Source organism: Sebastes umbrosus, chromosome 23, assembly GCF_015220745.1.
Source record: "Sebastes umbrosus isolate fSebUmb1 chromosome 23, fSebUmb1.pri, whole genome shotgun sequence".
NCBI classification, from domain to species: domain Eukaryota; kingdom Metazoa; phylum Chordata; class Actinopteri; order Perciformes; family Sebastidae; genus Sebastes; species Sebastes umbrosus.
Window position 1 is genome coordinate 243,049 of NC_051291.1, and position 15,241 is coordinate 258,289.

Sequence of the window (15,241 nt, forward strand, 5' to 3'; positions counted from 1 at the left end):
GACGTGTTCCCTGTGATAACAACACCTGAAGTTGAACTGAGATTACACAAAACAAATCATCCAACTAGGCGACTATAAAACATTACTATCCCCCCACATATATGGAATTACTGGGGTTTTCTTCTGTTCATTTGAGGCACAAGAAGCAAATTTAGAGTCACTAAAAATACCGACAGCATGTCATTACATCGGATACTTACCACGCAAAAAGGGAATAAGATGGCACATAGTTTAATGTGCACTTTAAAAAACATATGAATAATTAATATTAATGAATAAAGAGCACAATGCAGAAATGCAAGGGCATGTTTGTGGGACTAAACCGGGGTCACAAGTCAGTTTTAGTTAATCTGCAGTGAAGCAGACGAGAGGCCGCGTTTGGTGTTTTCTGTTCTCTAATCCCAATTAAACCGGAGGAGGGGGGGGGGGGCATATCAAAAGAAAAGCTGTCCCAGAGACGGGTGTGGGCTGAGGGGGGGAGGGGGTAATTATTTTGAAGGGTATTAAGTCATCAGATTTACTTTTATCTTGATTGCATTGTGGAAGTCGTGCATAATTAATGGGGGGAGCTTATTAGGAAAAGATGATTAGGCAAATTACACAGGTGTCTGATGCATTTTTCATGATGAATTTTGCCGGGACAATCCTGGATTTCCATCTGTTCTGCTCCTATCAGAATGTCACTTCAGGGGAAATTACCACGACAACAATAAAACGCAAATTGCAGGCTGGCAAAAATGAAAGTATAAATAAGACTTAAGGGTTGGTGCTGAAATAAACACAAACAGGGAATAGTCATATTCTTTAAAGACGTTCTCATCATCAGCAAGCTTTTGGCAATTGGGACATAATAAGCTGCTTCATTTTAATGGACGCTGGGAGTTTTATGATTACACCGTGCTAAAAAAATGACTTTGTCCTTCACCATTATGTGTGGTCCGAGCTCATTCAGCGCTCGCTGTATGTAGGCCATTACTGCAGGTATAATTAAGACTCACCTTTCATTGGCTCTTTAATAGTGGAAGGTTGAAAAGGCCCAGTATTATTCCCCGGCACTGTTTATCACTCCCTAAGCATAGCCTTCTCTGCTCTCTGCTTTTCACTGGAAGCTTTTCTATTAAACGCTGATACCGATGCTCAGACCTTCACTTTAACCGAGCGGTCTTTCAAATACCTTTTCTTAAAAGCAGCCGTTGAATGAATGGCTCTGACCTAGCTTTTGGCTTTTTAATTACACGTTGACACGCTCTGAATAGTTTCCCACATTTTCATAAACAAAACTCCGATGCGATGAGGCACATTAGACATTAAGCAAAGCACTTGAATGATTTGTACAAGTTTAATCACTGCAATCATTCTGCTAATCAAACTATATATGTGGTGATCATGGCAACCGGAGGAGAGCGAGAGAAGACACTATCAAACTCATGACGCCGAGCGTGTCTGCAGGCTCAGACCGCTCTTCCTCTCCGATGATCAAACCTCATCAGCTCCTGCATTATTGAGAGGAAAAGTCTTCTTGGCTCAGTGTGACCACCATGTCTTTTCTTGGTGTGGTCCTCTCTCCTCGCTCGCCTTTATTGGGGCTCCCCGAGGACGACTTCAAGGCCCCCTCAGATCATTAGGCTCTGAGGCGGTGGGGTTTTTACCTCTCACACCTGTGAACCTTCTTCATAAATTCTACCTTCCCACCAGCAAATCAGCAATGCTGTTTGTGCTGCTTTCATCTCAGCCTCTTCTGCTGCTGCTGGTTGTTGAGCCGCTCATTTCTCTGACCAACACGCACTCGTCACATACTGACGCTTCGTCACGCCCCCTAGCGTCACTTTAGGTTTAGGCATCAAAACCACTATAGTTAGGTTTAGGAAGTAGGAAGTATTACTTTGTAAAGAAAAAAATGAAACGGAACTTTGTGAACACGGGACACGAACGAACAGCTGATTGTAACGTGAAAGTGAAAGTTAACACACGGGACACAAAGAGCAGCCTCCTGGATGAAAGCCCTGTGTCTGTTGGACCCGTCCACCTCGCCTCCTGTCCACCCTGCTTGTCTTTTCGCTCTTTAAACTACGTCATCACACTGCCGACGCACTTTCTCTGAGTGTTTCCTGTTGCCGCGGACGGGTTTATATTGTAGTTAAAGGAATAGTTCGGGTGTTTTGAAGTGGGGTTGTATGAGATACTAAACCATTAGGGATGCACCGATACCATTGTTTTTCAGACCGAGTACTTACATCTGGGTACTCTCCGATACCGAGTACCGATACGAGTACCTCTCTGAGCCTAAAGACCCTCGTTAACAGCCAGCTGGAGGGTGTGAGCGACACATGCCAGGCTGTGTTAACGTCACGCTGCCGTAAAGTGGTATCGGTGCCGTTGTATCGGAGCCGTTTTGCAAGTACGAGTACATGAGCACAGTATCGGACCCGATACCCGATACTGGTGGTCTCTACTGACTGCAATGTAAACGCATCCGTGTGAATGTTCCACGCTCAGAGCCGGTGACGTAGAAAGAGAAGTGAGAACGACTGGATGCTTACAGACACGGGACTTTCGACTAGGAGACCCGTGTTTGAGATCCAAAGTGTTTTTGAGTTATTTTGAGGTGACGTTAGTGACATTTGTGACGTTTTTTTTCCGTGCTTATGTTGTTTCTGTACATATTTTTCTTCGTTCACATGCGTATTTGAAGCCCAGACATGATGTTTTTCCTAAACCTAACTAACTGCGAGTGTTTCTCAGTAACGACGTGGCATTAAATGACATGTGAAAAGCCTAAAATGTGCTATCATGAATGTCCTTAAATGTCTATTTATACGACTCAGGTTGAAGCAGCAGCCTTCCTTTGCTGCGTATGACTTCTCCGTGCACACATAAGGATATCAACAATTCATATTTTATGAATGAGAGCCTGGATTTGACGGGATAATGTTCAATCAGATTGAACCCATGAGTAGTGAACACGGTGAGAGGACTTCATGATGTCATGATGTCATTCAGGGGAATGGGATTAAGTGTAGTGTTAGCGTTCCATGCTACGAAGCCAACATATATTTCAGGGTAATTACTAAGACTTTAGCAGATTGAAGCTGCAATGAGTTGAGTTATAGTTGAATACTATCATGCAATATGTTATAACGTAGTTGTATTTTAATGTTAAGCTCATATAGTAGGCTCTAAACACGTTAGCATTAGTGAAAGGATGAGTCCGAAGCCTCCTCATCACTCAGCAGAGTCTCCTCTCTCGCTGTATCCCTTCAGGTCATTCAGTGAATTAGAATGTGAGTGTGTAGTTGGGATTAATCAAGCATCTGGACGGGAAGATGACAAACCGTCAGGACACTTCGGTCCTGCCAGGTGGCTCTCTGTCCGTCCCGGATTCCCTCCGAGTCACATTGGATAATGTTGCAGCAGGGACGATGATGATGATGAGGAGGAGGAGGAGGAGGAGGAGGAGGAGGAGGAGGAGGGTGACAGATCAAGAGAAGTTTGAAGGATGGCTGAGTGGACAGACGTGTGACCTGAGAGGAGAAATTGGATTTGGCTCCTGTCTCTTGGCGCTGGCAGAGGGTGGCGACAAGCTCGGTAAACTACCCCCTCTCTCTCACACACACACACACGCACACACATTCATGCACCTCCCCTCCACGCCATTTCCATTTCATTTTCCGCAAAGCATGAAATTAAAGCTATTTATAACCTGGCTGATAATTACATTATACTTATTCCATCACGATTAGGTTTCTGGTTTTTATGATACAATGTCACAGTTTTAATTAAAGCGTCTCTGGCAGCCTGCTTGGCCGGCCACCGTGTTTATTCACTCCTCACGTGCTCCGAGAGCAACTCAGGACCGCCGCGTCCACCTGATGACACCCGTTACTACCGCCCGCTGATTGACAGCGCCGCCGCCGCTTGTGATTACGCTGGTAATCTGAACAATTTGACTTGGATATATCCCTGTTTGATTGTGAGCCTTAAGGGGTGGATGTGATGAAGTTTGACATAGACGGATCACGTCACCTTTAAAATGTCTCCGTGTCTGTTTAATGGCTAATTACATTATCAAAGCAAAAACCCAGACTGGCGGAAGTCCTCCGTCACCTTGGAGGAATTAATGATTGAATTATGAATCAAAAAAATCCCCCCCGAGGGAAGAGAAAGAAAGTTGAGATGTAATGTTAACAGTGCTACTTTGGAGGAAACGTACCTTGTAGGTATTGTGCACTGAGACCTAACTTACGGGTAAGAAAGAAGAAAGTTGGTGCATTATTTAACGTGATATATGCTCAATAATAAATAGCCGATAAATAAAATATACAAGCTTGTCTTGATTAAGGTGTGTGTATTCCCCTCCCCTGACGCCGACAGGCCTTTGATTCATGTATCTGTGTTTGTGCAGTCCTCCTTCCTCCTCATATTCAACATTTCCACTTTGTGTAACACACTTGAAAAGGCTTGGCTTCTTGGCTGGAGGGATGTTGTACAGAAAGGAGCCAGAGGAACGCCTCGCCTATGGCATTGGCTCAGGGCATAGTTAGAAGTCGGGACCACCCTGGATGCTCATTCATGTTTCATTGTGGAGGGAGAGACTGCGAGTGTAAATGTGTCCCACTTGAGTGAATTGTGGTTATGGCAACAGAAAATTGTGGAGACCAGTAATTAATACCTTGTGGATAGTTCTCCCTCTGTTGATCGATTAAATCATGCAAAACACTCCTAATTATAAGACTCCCCACAGGATGATTTGTGTCTCAGAGCCGACTGCAAATGTCATGGAAGAGTGTTTGTGGCACCGGCATTGACTCTTAACTCTGCTGGAGACAGATGGGATTGAACTTTGTATGCAGCTCTTCTTCCAAACCGAGCCGCCAGCCAGGCCATCTAAACCAGCGCCGGAGCCATTTATCACCCGGCTCATATCGGCCTTTCAATAAAAGCCGTGTAGCGGCCCGTCGCTGTGGCCCGCTGGAACCGACGCTGCTATAGGACACGACTCCAGAGGTGTCAGTCTGTAAAACGCTGTAATGAAACACGCTTTACTATATACGTTAAAGAGCAAACAACACTAACCCAGAAGCAACCGTGTCTCCTAATAATCCTGTTAATAATGACCATCAGTTTAAATCAAGTTAAATAAAATAGAGTTATTTTACTGTTAACAAACCATGGAATTATAATTATTAATGTTTACTACTTTACTTATTAGTAATGCTATCATTTATGTTATTTTATCAATTTGTTGTTGTACACATTATAACCTTTATATATATATATAATACTGATATTTTTAAACGTAAACTAAAAACCCGTCTATTTAGTCTGGTTTTTATGTAGTGTTTTATAATTTTATAATTTTATGTTTTTTATTGTTATTACTTATTTTATTTATCATTATCATTATAGTGTTTATTTTACTCTATTTTATTCAATCAACCTTTTATTGCTGATCATTATTATCTCTTTTATTCTATTTCATTTTATTAAAATGTTATTATTTTAATACAAGCTCCTTATTTTGTGTAGTTTCATCATTTTTATTTGTATTGTTATTTTTATTTCCTTGTATTTTATTTATCTTTTATTATCTTAAAGACCCATCTCTTAGTTATCTTGGTTGTTTTGGTGCATTAGTCTCTAAATCCATTTTGAACTGCATTTGAAAGGTTCTATATAAATAAAATTTGATTGATTGATTTATATATTAAGTATTTGTTAATGATTATGAAATGATTTTTAAAACATTTATAAACATGACATAGATAGATAGACCTTGTTAATGGTTAATTAATGAGGTGCCATTTATGTTGTTTCCAGAATACAATCTTATAAGGTATGCATGCTTTTATTATCACATTTCTGTTTAATTCAAATGTTGTGTTATCTGTTATAACTCAGTGTTATTACTGCCTTTATTCTCAATGAAGCAGCTGGTCCGCTGACCTGAGGCTCTCAGACGTCGTCTGTGGGGCTGATGGGTAAATCTTCTGATACCTTTATTGTAAAGCAAAACAAAAGAAGTTGTTATTCTGAAGAATCAAATGTGAAATAATGTTTCTGTCTGTTGTTGGTTTGATGGAAACTGAATCATGAAACTACAGTAGAAACATCAGGAGCAGTACTAATAATAATGTGTTAGGGAGGAAATAAGCAATAACAGCAAACTCAGGCTCCCTTTGCAAAAAAAAAAGGACTGTCTTTGAAAGTAAAGCGTCCCTCTGGAGAGTAAAACTATTATAATGAGATAAAAGCTAAACTAAAAATAAGGTGCTGTGCTCCTCTGGTTTGTTCATCCTCAGTATGTTGATGTCGAGTCTTCATCGAGGTCCACGTCAGCCGTCTGAACCTCCAGCGTCTCATTCAGTTTCAGTCTGGAGACACAAATCTAGATTAGTTTTTGTCACATTGATATTATTGTTGTGAGATGATCGTCTCAATTTTTTTAATTTGGACGACTTTTTCAGCGTTCTGATGAACGATGTGCACGGTTACCATGGTTACGGCAGTTATCGTTCCTCTAACCCCAGGTTCACTGTGTGGTGATTAGTTTGTGGTAATTTGATTAACTGATTAATGTAAACTGAAATAGAAAGGGCCTGAAGGCGAGGGTGTGGGTGTGATTCTCTTTCTTTTCTTCTGCTAAAAAACAACTTTGAGTTTTCTCTAAACTTTGATTCTTGTTTTTTGTTGGAGAGTTTCGCCGCTTCGGGTCTCAAACAGCTGCTGACATGAAACCATGTGAGAAGTTATTGGTGCAACTTCTCATCGACATCTGGAAGTATGAAAACAAAAGTATTTCTGATATATCTGAATGTGTAGAAAATATCTGAACAAATAGATTTAATGTTTGAATCTGAAAGCAGCAGATCTGCGTGACAATCAGTCAGCAAATGAATAAGCACAAATAATATACGATGTGTGAGTGTATGAAGTCTCTGAATATATTTATCTGTTTTATAACCTGATAATATATGACCCACTCTTTGTCTTATTCCAATGCTATACATGTATATGACAGTAGAGGTTGTAGCTAACATGAGGTCTATCAGTATCTCTTGAGTTGTGTATCTACGTCGTGTGTTGGACGACGTATGAGCACCTTGGTGTGGTTATTCGATGCAGATTTAAAGGAACAGAGTAAGAACAAGGCCTTCGATAGTCTACCGTAACATCCTGGAGTCTGTCTCCAGCGCCCAGACCTCGTCCGTCCGACAATTCAATACAGGCCCCGTTTTACAGTTTGATGCTTGAGCGACAGCTTTTGAGTGAGTTTAGTGTCCCTGACCGTCAATTAGGAGCAGACCTCATTGACACACACATAAAAAAGTGCTGCCATCCAGTGCTTTCAGTAATTGGCATGACAGTTTATCATTATCCATGAAAACCGCTGGGTTTTGCGAACACATGTCTGTTTTGATGGTCCTCCACCACTCGAGTGTCACTCAGTTTTCTACAGCTGTTTGTTTCCGTGTGATTATTTTTTTTCCCTTCCAAGGCCAAATGGTCATTTCACTTTAATGAGCTCAACACAAAGCAGCAGCGGGGTGCGGAGTGCAAGGTTCCAAAGGCTGATTGAGAGTTTTAACCAAGGCTACCAGAGGTAGACAATAGGCAATTACTGCTAATTGCTTTTGAAGAACTCCAAAAAAAACCATTACTTATATTTGTTCTCTTTATTTGTGATTTTTGTTCATGCAAAATATTGGAATTTAAAGGGGACATATGCTAATTTCCAGGTTCATACTTGTATTTTGGGGTTTCAACTAGAACATGTTTACATGATTTAAAGGGACTGTTTGTAACTTCTTCCAGGTATATTCTTCATGCGCATTCGCGTGTGTCTCCGCTGTTCAGACTCAGACTCCAACACAAACTACAGCGAATCACCAAAACCTCTTGGTTGTATCTGGTGAAGCTGTTAAACAGTGTTGGCCGCGGTCGGAGGACGCGGGGGAGACCGTAGCTTTGGTCTCCAGGACCGGAGTCTCTGCTGTACTCTGCTCCTCTGCTCCTCTGCCTGCCTTCACTCACACACCGCGCTCCTTCTCTCTCTCTCTCTACCTCTCGCGTGCATGCTGCTCACTCCACACTGCAGAAGAGTTAGTTTAGCTCTGAGAATATCTAGTGAATGTTCAGTGGACGTTTGTGCAGAAATAACTGCTGCAGCTCCTCCAGACCAACAGAGGTTTCCCGTGTCTTGTGAAGTGATGGAGCTCCGCAGAGAGAAACGTTATCGTCTCCGACCAAAACTCCGGCGTCTCCCCCGTTCCCTCCGGCCGCGGTCGGGAGGCTGAGGCAGGAAAAGCCAACACTAGGATCAGCATTGATTCATGGAGAGACCTTGGTCTGGTCAGCTAACATTACTGCCAAGCAGCTGAAATATAGAGTGATATTGTGCTTTTAGCTGACGTGTGTCTCCTCACTGTGTTGAGTGATGCTCCTTCATGTCTATGTAGAGCGAGCACAAGCGCCAGCAACAGGACGCTGACTTTAGTTGACTTAACGGCCACAAGTGAAGCTCTTAACAACACATTTAGGATTCTTACAAAGGTAGTTCTCCAGCTGTGGGCGGTATATTCTAATGAGCGTGCATGTGACATAGGAAGAGGAGCCAAACAACCGCAACGAAAACCCACTAAAAACTGACTGGGTCGTCTTCTTTCAGTTTGTAGATTGGTAGAGACTCCAGATACCCAGATGGATGAGTACAAACACATGATATGTCCCCTTTAATATCCATGCTAATGCTTTATCCACCCCTTTTTTCAACCACAGATTTACAAATTGTTAAATTAGAAGAGGTATACTTTCATTTACTAACATGTATTTATGTTTTAAGAGTTCGGCCTTCTCGTGACAACAGGGACTTTTACTCTGAAGAGTTCTCAAACAATTGCAGAAAAAGCCCAAACACACTATAATTGTTAAGTCTAACTGATACAATTATGTACTTGTCAGCAGCCCAGAAGCATGACTCAAGTGTCAACACTTGACGCCGTGATTACCATTTGACAAAAACATTGTTAATTACAACTCAGAAGTTAAGTGAAGAGCCGGCGCTGAAGCATTAAAACATAAATGAAGCCTTTGCCCCCCTTCAGCAGGTAGATAATGGGATTCCACATCAATAAACACTTAAGAGGGTTTTTTTCACATCAAGTGCCGGCATCCTGCAGGAAAAAAAGTGCTATTTGACAGTAATATTTCCTCTGTATTCACTTAAGAGATTTCTGTCCAACAGTGCTCCTATTTATTTTGATGTGACTTTTATTTGTTTTTTTTCCCTCTTAGAGCCAACTCATTTGATATCTCTTGGTCTTGCAACCTTGTTTCATATAACATCTTCCAGCAGAGGTAGCCTTGCCTCCTATGTGTTGAATAATTCATGAGTTGCAATTCAATACAATTGGATTGGGGAGAGGGGGACTCAAAAGTTGAATTACAAAACATCACATTCTTTCATCTCGCGAAGTTTTTTTTTTTTTTTTTTACAAAGTGCAGAGGTCAATTATGAGTCCTCTGGCAATAGCTGCTATGAATAATACACCGAAGGGCTCCAGAACCTTGGGAGAGTTCCTCCACTTGTGTAGATTATTGACGCTTTTACTCTTTTTTTTTCCTTCCTATCCTCAGGTAAAAAAAGGACCCTTTGTCTGTGGTCTCCTGTAACTGTTCTTGCCTCCATAGCCTCGAGGCAAAAGAGGCCTAATTTGCACTGGTCTGTTTTGGGGCCAATTATTATAATACCAAATGTACTGGAAACACAATAAAATTGAAAACAATAAAGAGTGGGCTCACCAATATCATGCATTTTAATAATCCCCTCATTAAAAATGCATTTTATCTGTTCAGCAATTTGCAGAGTTTTGCCTCGCTCTCTTCAGACTCTGCACACATTACCTGCAGAACAAGGACGTCGTGCAGAGAGCTGCTGGGGAGGCCACCGCTTCTGCTTCAGTTTCAGTTTCAATCCCCTCACGGAAAATTCATACGTGGAAAATCACCTGAGAAAAATAACATGTGGAAAGGAATCAAAACGAATGTGATTAAGTGACATGTGAAGTGTAATCACCCAGTGACTTAACATACTCACCTCAGTCTTCCTGAATGGTGAATAAACATATACTTAATACTGTCTTCGTTATGCTGAATGACCCCTGTCAGAATGATATATATTATATAGCATTACAATTATTGATGCGTTTGTGCTCATCCCTTTAATTACTAACCTTAACTACTGGATTGCTTAATTTAAAATGATACATCATGATTAATTTGCTATTTATATTCTGTATTAATAATCTGAATTTTGCAGGGAACTAGTGACTAAAGCAGTCAAATAAATGTAGTGGAGTAAATGGTGCAACATTTCCCTCTGAAGAGTAGTGGGGTAAAGTAAACGGAAGTGTAAAGTTGCAGAAAATAGTGCTCGGAATTGTACAGTTAATATACAAAACAATCAATTCACCTTGTGATATTGATCATGTATTTGTGTCGTTACCCATCATACTTACTATCACTATCATAAACCTTTAGAAAATATGCACTTGACATGATAATGACGTAAAATCTCCCTTAACTCTTACTACGCTTCCACAACAGCGTCGTTGGTTGGGACGGCGTTAGCAGCTGCAACTGCTGCTCACATGCACTAAAAGCCACACGTAGCCGGCCCGGCTATGTCAACAAAGCACAGAGAAGCTCTGATTCCAACACACACAGAGGGAGAGAGACTTCTTGTTTGCAAAAATAAATACGGAGCTAATAATACACAGTTTTATAAAGCATTACTTTGCATTGATATACTTTCCTGTATATTATAAAATATGATTGCTGATAAAAACTGATTATCAGTAGTTATTGTAAACCAAAGAGCAGCCCCACCATCAAATCCAATAGAAGTTAGAAGTTGCACTATGAACACAGATATTAATATTAGATAACATTTAGATATGCAAGTTATTAATAGCCTAGTTTGTTTTTTACATAAAAATGTTTGCCTGAGTAACACAGGCCTGGAAAACATTTATATTTTTAATTGAAAAGTCAAACTCTATAATCACAGTATATATGTGCATATCGTTGTTTTTATTATATATTATATATTATTTATACAGTGAAATCCATGATTGGTCCTTAACCTCTCTTTAAATTTGAAAAGACAGGAACCGCCCGTCAAACCGGTAGCCGGATGCAGAGTATCATCTGGTTTGATTCTCTGAGTGAGAGTGGTTGTTATATTAGACCCATAGAAACCAGTGAAGGACCAGTATATCCAGTATATCCAGTACTACATGCTGGTGAGTTGTTGGTTTTCCAGCCCCCCCCCCCCCCCCCCCCCCGTCCTGACTTGTGTCCTGTCTTGCAGCAGGACTTGGCCTCTATCAGCACTAGATGTCAGTGTTCTCGCTGCTCTGTGGAGCTGCAGGCAACATGAACTCCAGCCAGTCGGATATGCTCCACAAAAATGCATCCTATTTTTTTTTTCCGCTTGAAAGTCCTCAGTCCTCGTGGATTTCATGCTACAGCCTCCTGCGTCATGGCCTGATTACTGAGGGCATCACTTTTATCTCATAATGAGCACCAAACTGCTGAGCTATACGCTTTCTTCATATCAGCCAGAGCACCATCTCTCACCACCTGTTGCCGTGCAGTTGGATCTTTAACTTTACACATCCACAGTGAAATGTAATGAAGGTTTCAGAAGGTTACGAAAAGAAAAAGAAAAACAGAGAGAACGAGATTAACAAAACTTTAATCAACCATCCTGCTTTAATGCCTGATCTTGATGTCAAAATCTAGTTGTAAAATCATCATCATTTCTGTTTTGTGTTTGTATGTTACATATTCCTATATGTTCAATCACATTACCACATCAAACCTGGACTGTAGCACGGAGAATCTGTACACATTTTACAAAGAGTTTTTTAGTTTTTTTCATACTTTATTTTTTCCCCCTTTTTTTCGAGGTTGTTTTCATAAATGCAACTTACAGTTCATAATTACAATAGTTTATAAACCAATTTTTAAGTAATTGAGCTTAGAAACAAACACAATAAGTACACAAGAGAAACATCAGCATTCAAAATTGAAATAAAATTAAAAAATAGAATAAAACTAAAAAATATATATTATAATTATACAAAGAAAGTAATAATAATAATAAATTTAATAAATAATAATATAATAATTATAATAAATAAATAAGTTAATAAAAAAAAGTGGGTGGTACTTTTTTTAATACTTTATTTTTTCATTGTTTTTCGAGGTTGTTTTCATACATGCAACTTACAGTTGGTAATTACAATAGTTTATATACAAATTTTGAAGTCATTGAGCTTAGAAACAAACACAATAAGTACACAAGAGAAAACTACATCAGCATTCAAAATTGAAATAAAATAATAAAAAAAATAGAATAAAATAAAGATAATAATAATAATAATACAAAGTCAGAAAAAAAGGAAATTTAGTTATAAATTAAATAAATAAATAAGTTAAAAAGAAAGAAGTGGGAGGTATTTCCTGTTATTGTCTGGTGTGGAGCTGTGAAGCAGCCAATCAGCGGAGCGCTTCAACATCGCAGCCCGGAAAAAGGAAGCTGGAACAGAAAACAGGCGCGTCGGTTAAAAGAGGAGACGTTAGAGAGCTGGAGAGCTGAAGAGCTGAAGAGCTGAAGAGCTGGAGAGCTGAAGAGCTGGAGGTCTGAAGGTGAGCTTCTGACTTCTTATTACTTCAACATGCCGTTATATTAGACACGTGAAGATACAATGATACACACAGTGTTACTGTAAATAATGACGTCACTTTGTTGTTAAAATGTTACATTGTTTCCTTCATTACATCCTCACAAACTCCAGAGACCAACGAGCTACTGCTACAACCTTACATCATGTAGGTGATGTAGGTGATGTAGTTAATGAGGGTGATGTAGGTGATGTAGGTGATGTAGTTAATATAGGTGATGTAGTTAATATAGGTGATGTAGGTGATGTAGTTAATGAGGGTGATGTAGGTGATGTAGGTGATGTAGTTAATGAGGGTGATGTAGGTGATGTAGGTGATGTAGTTAATATAGGTGATGTAGTTAATATAGGTGATGTAGGTGATGTAGTTAATGAGGGTGATGTAGGTGATGTAGGTGATGTAGTTAATGAGGGTGATGTAGGTGATGTAGGTGATGTAGTTAATGAGGGTGATGTAGGTGATGTAGGTGATGTAGTTAATATAGGTGATGTAGGTAATGATGTAGGTGATGTAGTTAATATAGGTGATGTAGTTAATATAGGTGATGTAGGTGATGATGTAGGTGATGTAGTTAATGAGGGTGATGTAGGTGATGTAGTTAATATAGGTGATGTAGGTGATGATGTAGGTGATGTAGTTAATATAGGTGATGTAGGTGATGATGTAGGTGATGTAGTTAATGAGGGTGATGTAGGTGATGTAGTTAATATAGGTGATGTAGGTGATGATGTAGGTGATGTAGTTAATATAGGTGATGTAGGTGATGATGTAGGTGATGTAGTTAATGAGGGTGATGTAGGTGATGATGTAGGTGATGTAGTTAATATAGGTGATGTAGTTAATATAGGTGATGTAGGTGATGATGTAGGTGATGTAGTTAATGAGGGTGATGTAGGTGATGTAGGTGATGTAGTTAATATAGGTGATGTAGTTAATATAGGTGATGTAGGTGATGATGTAGGTGATGTAGTTAATGAGGGTGATGTAGGTGATGATGTAGGTGATGTAGTTAATGTAGGTGATTTAGGTGATGATGTAGGTGATGTAGTTAATGTAGGTGATGTAGGTGATGATGTAGGTGATGTAGTTAATGAGGGTGATGTAGGTGATGTAGTTAATGTAGGTGATGTAGGTGATGTAGTTAATATAGGTGATGTAGTTAATGTAGGTGATGTAGTTAATGTAGGTGATGTAGTTAATGTAGGTGATGTAGGTGATGATGTAGGTGATGTAGGTGATGTTTCACAGCAGCTGTAATATACAGGTCACGTTAACTGAGTTTCACTAAACGTAAGGTAAAGCTGTTGAGTCAGTGAGCTCGTCCTGTTTGTGTCTCACAGTGTTAATGTGTTGGGATTGACTGGAAGTCACATGAGACAACAGAAATCCTTAAATATAAACATGATAAACCCTTTATCTTCTCACCTGAATGTCTTAGTGAAATGGAACTGCTAGATGTAATATATATATCGATATATATATCTATATATCGATATATATACTCTGAAAGGAAAACTGATTAATTGATCTTTAGTTGCCCAAATATTACCTCAACTGTTGCTTTAATATTTTATTAAGATAAGTTAAGATCAGATGAACCTTTATGAATCTCTGGAGGGAAATTCAGGTGTCAAAGCAGCAACATCATCAAACAGAGTGAAACACAGGAGAGGTAAAGGTATACACACATTATACAAACAATTATAGAGATATATCAGATACAGAGTGAATGGGTGAACATAGTGTGTTCAGTCCGTCAATAAATACATGTAGTATGTACATATGTGCAGTCTATAGAGTGGTATTAAGGAGTTCAGCTCCTGACTGAGACATTAAAGCTGCTTTTAATGAATATTAATATTAAGCGGACCCATCAATCATTCTGAGAGTGATAACAAGGCTGTGATTTGAGTTGTGGTGGTTGATGGTGGTGATGGTGGTGGTGGTGTTTATTGTAGTGTAAACCACGTTTGCAGATGTATTCTAGTTGTGTTAGCTTAAATAAAAACTGAACGTTGACAGCAAGATGGCAGTATATGAGTCTACTGTATGTGTCACACTAAGCTTTGTTTATCATGGGACCTGAGGCAGGTTTAGTGATCTCATCTAACCCAGTGATAATGATGTTTAAACAGGTTGGTTGAGTTTCGGTGCACACAGAGGCAGTGGTGTTTCAGCTCGGGACCTCGTTGCAGGCTTGATGATAACCTGCCGAGGTGTGTTGTTGGATGGTACTGTAGTTGAGTGTCTCCCAGTGGGAGAGGTGTACCCTGGTTAGCATTGATCAGGCCCTCTTGTTTACAGTGCAGGGCTCCTCGGGGACAGTCCAGGGGTTAATTGCTGCTAAAGCTCTGCTCTCTGCCCGCTCCTCGCTCCGCTAATACAAAGGAGATGACACTAATGAGGGAATGCAGGGAGGACACTGCTTCTCCGTGGCTGGAGGTCAGCTGGGGGAGGGTTTGATGATTACCACAGCTGGTTAAGGGACGGACCA

General features: G+C 40.0%; 1 protein-coding gene across 7 annotated transcripts in view; it reads left to right on the forward strand.

Moving 5' to 3' along the window:
* The first annotated feature begins 12,540 nt into the window (after positions 1-12,540).
* The window catches only part of arhgef39 (Rho guanine nucleotide exchange factor (GEF) 39), a 49,644-nt gene continuing 46,943 nt past the window's right edge, over positions 12,541-15,241 (forward strand). For 2 of the 7 annotated variants that reach the window (XM_037761196.1, XM_037761203.1), the window contains exon 1: positions 12,611-12,685. The gene's annotated coding sequence lies outside the window, so the exon portion shown is untranslated. Of the gene's footprint in view, positions 12,724-12,878; positions 12,904-14,905; positions 14,910-15,241 lie in introns of those variants that run through there. The other 5 variants (XM_037761198.1, XM_037761197.1, XM_037761201.1 and 2 more) reach the window with 5 other exon arrangements.